This window comes from Stegostoma tigrinum, chromosome 13, assembly GCF_030684315.1.
Source record: "Stegostoma tigrinum isolate sSteTig4 chromosome 13, sSteTig4.hap1, whole genome shotgun sequence".
Lineage (NCBI taxonomy): Eukaryota > Metazoa > Chordata > Chondrichthyes > Orectolobiformes > Stegostomatidae > Stegostoma > Stegostoma tigrinum.
Window position 1 is genome coordinate 7200002 of NC_081366.1, and position 5946 is coordinate 7205947.

The window sequence follows — 5946 nt, forward strand, 5'->3', positions numbered from 1 at the left end:
TCTGTGATTCTGCGCTGTGTTCCGCAATGAAGGAGGAGGCTAAGTAGATCTCTTGGTTTTCCCATTGGTAGACAGCGACACAAAGAGTCCTTACCCATAATTGCACCAGGCATTTCTTAAAGCAAAACTGCTCTCGAAGAGTAAGAATACCAGTGACTCTTGTGTTTAATAGTGCGCAACTAAAATCCCGTCTTGCAGTTGTTAATATTCCAAACAGCATTTTTAAATGAACATCATATTTTTGCCATTCACAATTAGCAATTAATAATAGCTTAATTTAGAAATAAAATAACTTTAATCTAGATGTAACGATTTAAGGGCAGTCAATCATTATTTAAGCACTTTCGGAAACAACAATCTGAGCGGTATTGAAAAGTGATTCCTTAACGAGGGTGTATCGGTTCTACTGTATGTTTTTGCTGATTTGAATTATTTAGCTGCCCGACATTACTTGAGTATAACGGAAGCATTTTCATTGCTCTATTAAGAATTCGTTGAACTGTTTATCTCTCGGTAAAATCATATTTTTGAGTAGAAATTTGACAACAAAATGACATGATATGAATGTGGAGTATGTTGACTTTACTAAATTTCGTTGTAACGCCAAATTATGAAATTTGCGATGGTGATGTCTATATGGCATTTGGTGGGGAAGGCACCTTATGAATCCACTCTGCCATTTGTATGCAATTCTCGGATTGCTTATTGTCTTAACCCTGAGGTAGGAGTTTATGCCGCATAATTTCAAGAACGTAAATACATATGCAATCCCTAATAGCCCAGGATATTTTAAATACTAGGAAACTGTTCTGTCGATTGGAGATGAAATGCCTTAGAACCAATATGGTTTAGAGTGCGTTGCTGTTCACCCTTAGTATTCCGCAGTCTTTGATGAATCTGTGATGGGACGTTCTTTATACATCCCCAAAACCTTTGACCTGGTCGAAAGAAGGTGGTGTTTGCTTTCGCTGTAACGTTTTCCAATCTCGCAGTCACGTTCATGCTGCACTTCTTAATATATTTCATTTTACGATCTGGAAATCGAAACTGCACCATTCACCAATCTGAAAACTTTAAAACTGTTTCTCGTGATGCTAGGTTGGCCATTGCCGCTTGCTTGCACACACTGAAGACTAGATTTTCATTCTTTTTATGAGCAGTAACTTATTATTTTCCCACAATAATACACTGCAAACAACAGACTGAAAGTGACAAATCGGGCATTTGTACTTATTAACTAGGCCACCCTGCCCTCAATATCTCGTGTCATTCTTGTGCCTTATCCTTTGACTTCCTGTACTTGCAGTATTTAGAGTTATTTTCCACTGTTACAGCGAGTAAAGTGAATCTCATGCCTCACGATAAAGAATAGAAAAATTCGGTTTTGAACGGACATTAATTTCCAACAATTACCTCTTTGCAAAGTAAACATGCTTTTTGAAAGCCACAAATAGCAATGAACAGATATAGCGAGTTTCAAAGTGTAAGTTTGGTTTCGTAATACATTGACTATATGTCGTGGATAACATACCAATGGTATCGCACCAGTTGATAGCTACCATTAGGCCAGTACATAGTAAGCCAACATTCTCAACAAACTCTGATGAAGGGTCTAGGCCCGAAACGTCAGCTTTTGTGCTCCTGAGATGCTGCTTGGCCTGCTGTGTTCGTCCAGCCTCACATTTTATTCTCAACCAAGGGTCTGGCTGACATTGTGCACAAATTCATGCTAAGTGTGGTTTCGAAGCGTTTTGGTTTCTCTATCTGGACCATAAAAATCATGAGTGACCATGAAGCCTTTGTCATATAGGCGATTTATTTGAGGTACAGAGCAATTGGGAGGATTGTGCAGTCAATCTGAGTGATTGTGTAAATGAAGGATGCTGACCAGAGTCGTTTACTCTTCATCTGCGCCTTTGAAAGTGTGGACAAAGAAAAGCCTACGTTTCATATTTGCTTCGGAAGGTTAGAAACAAATGACATGCTTCCAGATGCGATAAATATCACATGGAATCCATCTTTAATTATCCTGACATTAATTATGATGCAGTAAGCCTGCACCTGAGATTTGCATTCTGTGTGCTACCACTCAGCTCCTGCCATTTCTGGATATTCATGCCACAAGTGGGTCATTTTTGGTCTTGGACAATTTCACAACACACACATATGTGACTACTGTTTCAGAGCCAAGTCTCCTAGAACCAATACTTTTTCAAGTCTCACATCACTGCACATACTCTTATGAGTCGGACTGTCAAGCAGCCCATTTATTGCTCCCTTCCCCAATTGATGGAGTCTGTTTCGTCTGCCTTTATTCTCTGACTGGTCTAGCAGTTTTCCACTTTACATTTTCCAGATAGAATTGCTGGAATACTCCCACACCTTGCCTTGGTTCTGCATTAAACCTATACCAACATCTTCTGAGAACCTTGGATCATCTTTGACTCTTTGTGGTGCATAGATTTACAATGACATATTACGCTTGGATTAAAAAAAAACTGAGCTGTCATTTCACCTGCACTCGTTTGTGCATTTTTCTTATTAAGTATTTCCACCCTCTCCTCTTGGCATTTGACTGTCCAACCGAACATTCATCTGACTTTACATTTATTGTAATGACCTCTCAACAATACTACTTTGATGTAAACATCAGTTTCTATGTGGATTATGTGATAGGACAATAATCAGTTAAATCTACTATTTTTTGCTCTTTGGGGAACATGTCCAAAACATGTACTTCAATATTTTGTCATCACACACTGCCTCTTTTTATTTACTTCAGATAGCTAGTTCAGAAGTCACATGACACCAAGTTATACTCCAACAGGTTTCTTCGAAACCACAATCTTTTGGGGTGCTGCCCCTTAGTTAGCGCTCAGATAGCTTATGATTTCAAAGAAACTATGTAGATCATAACGTGGTGTCGTATGGTTTCTGGCGTTGTCCACACCAGCCCTATACCAGCATCTTCACATTCAGTTAAAATTCACTTATTCACTCTTGCATCAGAATGCCACGTTTATGTTATGCATTATTGACTTTCAGTTTAACTTATCAACTGATCAGAACGGAAGAGAAAGCGTGCACATACTTCATGCTCTTCGTGTTTTCTGTTGAGAGAAGATTATCCAATTCAGTTATTTTTATGCATTTTAATGCATTTCATGCATATGGTCATACACATCTCCAAGATATCATCAAAATTGTTCGTTCATTGATTTCTTCCATGCATTCTTTTCACATGATATATTCTATTTAACTGTATTTAAAGAAAATTATTGCCACTCCACGTCGTGTCATTTTCCCTCTTTTTTAAAAAATATATTCTCAGAGGATTATCTAATTCAGTAGAATTGAAAACGACTCAGGAACGCTAAGGAATTATACAGGCCAAAAGTGCCATTCACAATATATTACAAAAGTGAATTCAGTTACAAAACTGGACGATTTTAAGTACGGCTAAGTTCTGTTTGTATGTTCTACATTAAAACGGGCATAAATTTTTATGAAAAGTAATTGCCTAGATAATGCTAGACCTTGCCTTCTTTTGAACTTATTCCAAATCAACATTGTTGAGGCTTTGCTTTGTGTTCACCTCAATAGTGCTGTACAGATCCTTTCAGTACCAAATAATTTCTTACTGAAAAGTAAATCTCCTTCTGGCACGACATAAGGCTGTGTACATTGTTTCCAATTATTTTTGCAATGAGTATAGATTTAATCTTATTTGTCCCTTGAACTTCACATTCATTTCACGTTAATTGTTTGAAACATCAATTATTATCCATTACTTTTTCAATCCCAATTCCAGAAATAAACAATGCTTTCATTTGAATACAAAAGTTATCAGAGTAATTTCAGGGTTCTTTCATTCTTCAAAATGTTGTCTCCAAATAGAACAAAACGTATGGTTGTCCTTTCACCAAAATTTACAGTACAGTTCTTCACCTGCAAGATTCCTGTCACCTCGACTGTGTTATCAGTGCTTGGGTAGTTCTTCAAATCGTTTAAAATAGAATACAATACCCAGCCTGCCTATGGATATAATCCCACTTAAAATCAGATTATAACTGTAAATTTCGGACTGTACATTTATTAATGTGGTAATTGGAAGGTTTATGATCATTTTTAAGCTGCTGTCAGCAGAAATAATAAGTAATTTTCTGATCTGAGAATAGAATTGATCCAAGTTATGATGTTACACCAACTAGCAATTTAACATATTTCATTTTATGAAAGTCTTGACACCTGCAAGTAAATCAATTTGTCATTTCAAATTGCGTATTCCTTGCTTTGATTTTACTCAAACATTCTGATTGTTTATAAATGCATTAATATATAAAACACTATATTTAACCTTCATAAGTGCATTTGACAAAGCACCTGTTCTACCTTGTCTTTTCTCTAAGATGTTACCACAGTTTCCAAATTAGGAATTCAAATGGCATAACTGCAAACTTCAGTTTTTCTGAGCATTTTATGCCTGTTTTGAAATTAAATTTCACAAACAAAGTTGCTGTTAGTTTTTTCTTTCTTTCATTCTTTCTTTCTTTCTTTCTTTCTTTCTTTCTTTCTTTCTTTCTTTCTTTCTTTCTTTCTAACACATTTTTGATGCGTTGTTGGTTACCAACAACACCATCTGTTGTAACAGATTTAACCAGAATGAAATGAATGCAAGCACTGAAAAAGTTCTGTAATTTTGTTACAAATACGATATAATTTTCACAGTTGTCGTTTTAACTTCACTGGGAGAAAGGGGCTTGTACAGAATTTTGATGTTTTTGCTATTACTTCAGCAAAACCCTCCATTTCTTGTTTCCATCTTTTTATTAGTTCTGCTCTACCTGACATTGTAACACTCTTTGCTTTACATCACTCCATGAACAGTCGGTCAGAAGAATAACCGATTTTAACTGTGCTATTTTGTCTTCTGGATCACTGGTAAACATCTTTTTCCCACACTTTACCACAGACATCATGCTTCCCGGAACTTCTCATGAGTTAGCAGTGGCAGCTTCAGCTTTTTTTTCAGATTTATGCTTGACAGTTTCCTTGATCACAACACTCAATCAGATTTTCTTTACATTCAGTTCAATGTCATGCGTAATGGGCCAGGCCAGACACTCTCAAAATATTTTAAGAAGATAGCCCAGATACTGCTTTTATTTTGTTTGTTTGTTTTGTTTTCCCTTATTTTAAAGGTAGATATGAAGTGTGTGTGTCAGAAGTGATGCAACTAGTCAAACCACTCGGCGTTAAGAAAAATAATTTAAATGAACACTGTGGTAAAAACACAAACAAAAGAAAGAGGAATTTAGGATGACAACTATTGGAAACATGACCAAATACTAGATACAGTGATTATAACTAATTAACTGTTCGAATATAGCAACAATCCACAATTCCGAATTTGGAAATTGTGGTAACATCTTAGAGAAAAGAAAAGGTAGAACACCCATTGGCAAAAAGGTAAATTCAAACACAGAGTCTCATCGGCCGATTTCCAAACCAGGAGGGAACGCAAGAGGCATTTCAGAGAAAGTCACAGTTAGGAATCTTTTACTGAAGCTTGTGTTCCTTCTGGGACCCAAGTATCTTGTGACTGCTGCAGCTTAAAAAAAATAGAAAGCCTGATCTGGGAAAACTGGCCACTCCCATTCCATTGTTAAACTGTTTCCTTTTTAAAGAAAAAGACCTAAAAGCCTCTAAACCGTTGATGTCGGTCTGCTCTTCGATACACCTGTCTTTACAACCTCTTTTCAAGAAAACCCAGAACAAAGTAACCTTTTTAAAGTAATATCATCACACCACCACCCCTTTAAAAAAACATCTATGTACAAAGATGACTTCATTTTAAAACCCTTAGTCTTACTCTAATAGTAAACTATAATACAGAAGCATTGCATTTACACGAAGCATATAAGCATTCATTAGTACATTGTATTT